Below are 8,478 nucleotides of genomic sequence, written 5' to 3' on the forward strand. Positions count from 1 at the left end.
CTATCATTTAATAAAATCCATTGCTATTGATATTAAAGTGAAACTAATCAGTAAAGTACAAATACACCACTGAAGTTGTTAGTTTACAAGTTCAAAATGTAAACAGGGATATATTTATTCTCCTGAATGCTACTATGTTAGTTTTTCTTATGCATGGATGGTTGTCCACACACACACACTCTTGTTTTGCTATATGTAGTGAGGACCATGTGTTGACGTCCATTGATTTTCAGTCATTTTCAACCCTTTCTATGCCCTAACCCTGACAATAACCCTAAACCTAACCATTACCAGTGCACGCCTAACCCTAACCTTAACCTAAACTCAATTCACACCTTAGTCCTAAACCTAACCGTTAGCAAAATAGGTCGTGAGGACCAGCAAAATGTCCTCACTTTGGTACAAACGGTCCTCAATTTGATGGTGAAATCAGGAAAATGGTTCTCACTCTGATGCCAAGACAGGAACACACACACACACACACACACACACACACAGAGTCCCAGGCCTGCTCCCATTTTGATTTTCCCAAGTGTAGCTGAGTGAATGCCAGACTTCTATTACAGTGGAATTTTACAGGCTTTCATGAACCTTATGAATGTTCTAGTTTAATTAAATCATTATTAAATACCAGGTTGGCCGGGATTTAAATGGAAAAACATAAATGGTGATGAGGTTTTATATTTTAAGTTTGTTTCCATAGATGGATACTTAACTGTTGCATTCAGGCACATTTTTAGGACGGATATTTGGTCACCTTTACACAAAATATCCTTAATAATTACATTCAGTTCAGAAATGGTACCATGATTTAAGTTAAAGGGGGGTTTACTGTTATACTTTTGAGCCCAGAATTTATTCTACCTCTGGTAGATTTATATTTAAAATTATTTCCATTAAACCAAGAGGTTTTTGTTTTTTTAGAAAATGAAATAAAATGGGTGTCTCTCAAAGTAATAATAAAAAAACTATGTGAAAGAAGATGCATCAGTGTTGAAAAAAATAATTTATCTGGTTTTACATACATTGTAATAGAAAATGGCATGTTAAAAATACCCTTCTAAGTAATCATAATAATGATTACTGCAATCAAACCCTGCTTATAATTGCTGAGCAGCATGTTGCATGTTTCTGCTGGTACTTTATGGTGATGAGGATCAGGTCTCCGAGGTTAGAAGGCCTCCTTTTAATCGTAAAAACTCTCCACAGATTCTTTGTCAAATTCAAGCCTGGACTCTGGTTAGGACGCTCCAAAATGTTTATATTACTTGCAGTTGGTATACAACATTTAGTTTAATTAAAAACATGATTTTAAAGCTAAATCTGCCACCGGTATGAATAATTTTGGTCTTAACTATATATATTTAGCTAAAAAGTTCAATAAAAATATTTCTAAATTTAAAACAATGTATGTGTCCCAAGATGTAATAAACCATTATTCAGATGAAACCTGACCATTATATATTGAGACAATTTTGCATCGTCTAGAAAATAAAAATGAACGACAGAACAGTTGAAAACTTTAACAGACTACTTAAATGTTTACCTTTTTTGCTAAGAGAAATTAATTTATGTAAGAAAATGCTCTAACAGTTATTTATTATTATTTATGATGCTCTCAATAAGGTGTGGTCCACTGATTTGTTATTAATGATCCTCTTATTAACAATAATGCTGATTCCCGTGCAGTCAGATAGCTGGCTGAATAAAAAATACATGAAAAAGAAGCCAAACTGCATAAAAGTTATTGCTTAAGACTTTCTTAAAGAATTACAAAAATATCCATCTGCATGGTAATGAAATATAGAGAGATTTTGGTGTGGAGCCAGCTAAAACAATCCTAAGACAAGGGTCAGACTTTACCTGGATGAGTGTGTTGTATCTGTAGCTGAGGCGGCGTACTTTTGGATCCCAGCCCTCCAGTGGCCAATCAGAGCCCTTCTGATTCATTCTCACAGCCATCCTTACCTCATTAAAGTCACCATAAGATGTGTGAAAGCATATTATTGAGCAAAATAATAATAATGTTAAAATAAAGGCTGGTTCCAAGTTAAGATCTACAAGTATTTTAGCAAATTGCCCAGCATCCAAAACCTCCACCACTGATGCAGTCAAAAGGTTGCAGTCAAAAAACACGCATTTCCTTCTATAGTTTGATGGCAGCTGAACAGTTTGGATCAATATGTTTGTAAAGAAACAAACTGAGCTAACTGTGTCTCATCTGTGTTCGTTTGTTTTATTAGGCCAACCCCCACCCCCCCGGTGCCTCAGCTGCAGGGGGAAAATGCTGTCAGCTCTGATTAGTGGATCAGAAAAGCAGACAAGTTCAACAAGGCATTACTGAGTGTTTGGGAGGTCGACAACACAGGATTTTATACGCACACACCAAAGCATTCAGCCTACAGGGCCTTGAAAAAGTATTCATCCCCTTCAGCTTTGTCACATTTTATCACATTTCAACCACAGACCTCAATGTATTTTATAGGGAATGTATTTGCCGGACAAACAGGAAGTAGCTGTGAAGTGGAGGAAGCATGATTCACGGTTTTTAGATATTTCCACAAATAAAATGATGAAAGGTGGCGTACATTTGAATTTAACCTATTTTACTCTGGTACAACTAATTAAAGTCCAGTGCAACCAACGCACCCAACTGCTTTCTGAAGTCACCTGATTAATAAATAAAGTCCACCTGTGGGTAATGGACGTTAGTGAACAAACATCATAGTGAAGACCAAAGTACACAGGTCAGGGATAAAAAAATGTTGGTACATCTCATGAAATCAGTATTAAATAAAATGAAGTCATTTGTTATAATATGACAACAAAGTGTATGAATATTTTTGCAAAGCATTGTACTTCCCCCTATCTTACTGTAAAATAGATTTGATGTTAATCTTCATGCAGTGCTGTACGTTTTACAGCAAGAAGCTCCAAAACACGCAATGTTTTTAAGGGATAAAGTTCCTTAAGTTATATTCAGCTGTCTGCCTAAGGAGTAAGAGCGTGTGTTTACCTGCTGTAAAATAACCATGGTTCTGGTCTCTGTCCTCTTGACTGGACATCAGCCGACCTTTAAGAAGACAATAACAGTTAGGAAAAGCCATATTTATTGTTTTCCATGCACATTAAGTGCACGCACACACACTGATAAAAAAACGTGATCTGATTTCTAGCATTATGCATGTGTTTGAGTACAGGTAATAGCCTGGCAGGTGTAAATTATTTATGCTCCGCTCATGAGCCTACAGGGTTTTGAACATTTGACTTTTTGACACGTGGCAGCTGTGATGTCTCAACCTCATTAGCCTTTGTGTTTTAGCTGCTCTTTGAAGGCAAATTGGCTTCAGTTACTGCTGTCGTACAAACAGGATAAAACTTAAATACATCCCTCAGCATCACATTTCAGCCCTGATGTTCTAGAGCGCGTCAGGTGTTTGGTGCTTGCCACTGTTCAACTACGGGAGGAAAATTATACAACTAGAGTTCAATCATCATTCAAAAAGGCACACCATGGTTCCATCAATAGCAAAATAACTCTCAGAACTAATTTTCTATTTGACTTTATCAGCCTCTTATATTGCTTTGGAGGGAATTTTGGCTTTATCCACGTCCACTTGGGGCTCACCAGTGTGCACAGTTTAAAGGGGACATATCGTGCAAAATCCACTTTTTTAGCTCTTAAACACTTTTCTTTGTGTATTAGGAGTCTCTGAAAGTCTAGAAAATTTGAATTTAGTCACTCCAGATCCTGCGATGATATATTTAGATGCTTTATGGGTCATTTTTGGTCGGTCTGTTCAGATTTTTCCATTTTCTATTACGTTTCGTTCTCTATTACGTCACAGTATTTTCTGTGGAACTTCATAAAGATGGTCACAGACTTCCAGCTGACCAATCCAGCAAATCCACCATTTTTTTTCTTGCAGTATTCTTGTTGTTTAAGTTGAAGGACGCCGAAGCAGCAAACAGAGACATCTAAATGTTCTGTTGTCGGGTGTATTAACCCACACCAGTCATTACACCGTCCCCCAGGATCAGAACCTCTTCGGACTGCCTGGTTACATTTTAATTTTCATGGAAACGTACCGACATCAGTGGGGAAAGTCTAGGGAAACGGATGATCCAAATGCATTCAGTTGTTTGTTGGATTTGATAGCTTACAGCTACACTATTAGTTTTAGTGGTGTTGTTCTCATGCTTTAGTAAACGTAGCACATGATTTTGTATATACTTCTTTTTTTTTTTAGAGATTTGTTGATATTTATCAGGCCAGTAAAGTAATGGAATCTTGTATGGTTCTGCAGCCTGGAGCGGGGCAGGGTGTGAAATACTTAATTTACATTTAAAGAGATCAAAACGAGACGGTCAAAAAGGAAGCTTAAAATATGAGTAAAATGAACACCTGAGGAGCTACAATAACGACAAATTCACACCAAAGCATTGCAGTTCCACTTTATACAGACCACATCTGAATGATTTAAATAGGAAAAGGAAGGATTTGAAAGCATGATATGTCCCCTTTAAAGAAGAAACTTAAACAGCATGTAAGTTTAAATATGAAAGAGATAACCAATAAGACCAATAAGGCTGACATGATGAATGATCAGGTGGATCATGGAAACCACAGTAAGCAGCCCCACCCTACCCCACCTTCTTTAAATGGACCAGCGCCTAATTTGTCATTGATTTATGGAAGAATCTGAAATGAATATGTGCGCTGATGGAGGTGAGGTGATGCAGCAAGTAATTACATCAACCAGTGTATTCCACCACAATCTCTAGAGTCTTAAAATTGTTTTCACTAGCTGAAAATGGTTTACAAAAAGGTGGTTTAAATCAAGTATTGTGAAAAATATTCTCAATATCCCGTCTGGTTGTGATTGGGGGTCCTGTGCCGCAGCATTTCAATCAAGTTGAGGTATGGACTTTGACTAGGGAATACCCTGATTACGTTTGGGATCATTCTGGTTTTCTGATGGCCTAGTTTGGGCCCAGCTTCAGCAGTGGTCCACATGATGACCTCCAGCTGACAAGGTCCCGTGGCTGCAAAACAAGCCCTAACCACCACTCCTCCATCACCATGTATGGGCATTTAAAATAAATCTCTTTAGCCTGGATTTTACTTAAACTGCAGTTAGTCTATTTTATTTTTACAATTTTTGTTATTTACTTTACTTTATTTTACATATATCCATTTTTCAAATCTTAAGTAAGTTTAATTTTGCTTTGATAATTTTGCATTTTCAATTTCATCTAAATGCCTTTAATAATATTTGCTTTTTTAAGCTTTTGTTTTTATATTTTATTATAAATTCAATGTAATCTTTTTGTGTTTTATTTTAAGGTTTTTATATTGTTTATCTGACCACCTTTCCTCAGATGGACATTTTAGTTCGTTTTGTTCTAGTTGTCTAACAGTAATTGTTATTATTTTATTTACTTATAGTTTAGCATTTTCTAGTGTAGTAACTATTTAATTTTTAATCCCAGTAAAGCACTTTGAGTTACATTTAACTGCATGTAAAGAGCTTTAGTTGTTTAGTTGTTAGTCCTACTATATCTTCTGGTTAAAATTACTTATGAATAATGACTAATGAAACTGTGTGGTAACAGCAAACCAAATAATTGTTTTATTTGGAGTAACTAGTCGTTTTTGTTGCCTTTTGAGGTTTTTTTCTTGTGTAAGTAGAGTAAAAAAATACAAGTGGGAATTCTGAAATAATGTAAAAGTTTTATTTCAATCACAAATCCAATGTTTCAAAACATATAGAAACTAAATTAAAACCACTAACAGAGACAAGGATATTGGTGTCTTTGCATGAGAAATAACCTTGTTAGCAAAAATGCAAAATTAGTGCAAAATTATTAAATTTAAAAATAGCCAATAGGAGATATCCTGCTGTGTTTAACAATGAAATTTGATTTCTCTTTATATGATATGATAGACTTAAACATTTAAAATCACATACCTACAAATAAAGGCCTAACACACACACACACACACACACATCCATGTTTTACTATCTTTATGAGGACTTTTCGGTTACTTCCATTGACTTCCATTCATTTTCCTTGATTTTTAGTGCCTAACCCTGACCCTAACACTAACCCTAACAATAACTCAATTCATACCCTAGTCCTAAATCTAACCCCTGTCCCAATAACGGAATTTGAAAAAGTGAGGACCAGGAAAATGTCCTCACTTTGCGATAAAAATACGAAAAATGGTTCTCACTCAGCAACAAGTACAAGAACTCACACACACTCACACACACACTCACACACACCTCTCTGTTTCACTTACACCCTCCCATCAATATTTCAGCGGCTAATTACCCCTGCAGAGGTCTGGGACAAAGGTGGAGTGCAGTCACGCCCTGTTTGTCAACACATATCAGATGTTATTCACTAAAAATAAAACGCAGAAAGAGAAGAGATGGTGGTATAAAAATGCAAACCAATAAATATGTCTCCAGTATTTTTAATTTTCAGTCATTCATTTTCAGTTTTTGCGTGAACTTTAAAATTCAGTTCTCACACTGGTTTAATTTGGCCATCTTTGCTCACTCTTTCCCCCCAAAACACAAACTAATTATTTATTTATTTTGTAAGGCTGGCTCAAACTCAGCATGTTGCAGTTAATGTTAACATAGTACCAGAATAATACAATTAGTTGTTTTCATTGGACAGTTGCTGATTTCAGGTGTGTCTGAAACATTGGTCAAGTCAAAGTGGGGTTCAGCTGCACATCTGGTTGATGTGCATTTGAATTCACACCAGTTTCTGCCTTTGCCAAAGCTGTTCTCAAGTGGTTATCGTTTATGTTAGCTAGGCCAAAATATGATGTGATCTCTAATCTGAGATCCACAAATAATAGTGTCGATATCCCCTAGTAAGGCCCAGGGGCCTTTTACGGCCTTTGTTTAGGTACAAAATAAAGTATTTTCTTTTATTAACCACACTTTTTGCTTTCACTTTAATTTCGTAGTTAATAGGACCACAAATATTCAGTGTCTTTTACTCAATGGATGAGCTCTTCTATCCATTACACTTGGCTAAATACAGCATACAGCACATCCGAAGAAAGAGTAAACCACATCCGGTTTTTGTTGCAAAAGTAGAAAACAATCAACCCAAATATTTTATAGGAAACTTTGCCTTTCTTTTAATAAACCATTTGAGCAAAATTATTTTTTAAATCCGTTTAATTTAAAAACCCATTTTCTTAAACAGTCATCCTACATTTTTCATTTCATTAAAATATTGCATTTTCAGCTTATTGTAGACAAAACAAAATAAATGACAATACATTTAAGTTTGCATTTTAATTTAAAAACAAAGTCTGATTTTTGTGGCCCTTGAGTACTTTGGTCTGGACACCTCTGCCCTAAACCCTTAAAACTAAGCTTAATACTTATGGCTCCTACTGCTTGCTAAAAACCCAGAGGGAAACATCAGCAGCCCCCTGCTGAGCGAGGAAACTCAGTAAACAAAACCCTCTAATGGTACTTTGAGATATTGATCCTAAATAATGTCAGTTATAGGGACTTTCTAGGGCATCCCTAATGGAAAGAAACAGGCAAATGGCACAATTTGGCCATAGTTGGGAAAAATGGGCATAAATTCATTTAGAAGGCCCTCCACTATTATTGATTCCCTTGTTAAAAGTGTGTAAAAAGCTTTAAAATTTAATATTTTTTTTACAGTAAGACAATCTCACATAAAAAAATACAGTAACTCGAGTACTTTTTTTCAGTAGTTTAAAAGTTTTATGAGCATTAGGGAACTATTATCAGGGTTGTGCTCACAGCCCAACACCATGCAGGACACTTGGCATTTTCCAGAGAACACCAGGATTGGCAAATTCACCACTGGTGCCCTGTGATCTTCACAGATGAAAGCAGGTTCACACTGAGCACTTGTGACAGAGTCTGGAGACACCATGGAGAGCGATCTGCTGCCTGCAGCATTCTTCAGCATGACCGGTTTGGCAGTGGGTCAGTAATGGTGTGGGGTGGCATTTCTTTGGAGGACTGCATGGCCCTCCATGTGCTCCCCAGAGGTAGCCTGACTGCCATTAGATACCGAGATGAGATCCTCAGACCCCTTGCGAGACCATATGCTGGTGCGGTTGGCCCTGGGTTCCTCCTAATGGTAAATGGACTGAACTTATATAGCGCTTTTCCAGTCATACAGACCGCTCAAAGCGCTTTACACTAGAGCCACATTCACCCAATCGCACTCACTAACACTCACACAGTCATACACCGATACACAGATCGGTAGGCAACTTGAGGTTAAGTGCCTTGCCCAGGGGCACATCGACATATGGCAGGAGGAAACTGGAATCGAATCCCCAACCTTCTGATTGCAAGACGACTACTCTTCCTACTGAGCCACAGTCGCCTCTAATGCAGGACAATGCTAGACCTCATGTGGCTGGAGTGTGTCTGCAGTTCCTGCAAGATGAATACA

Source organism: Girardinichthys multiradiatus, chromosome 18 (assembly GCF_021462225.1).
Source record: "Girardinichthys multiradiatus isolate DD_20200921_A chromosome 18, DD_fGirMul_XY1, whole genome shotgun sequence".
Classification (NCBI taxonomy): Eukaryota; Metazoa; Chordata; class Actinopteri; order Cyprinodontiformes; family Goodeidae; genus Girardinichthys; species Girardinichthys multiradiatus.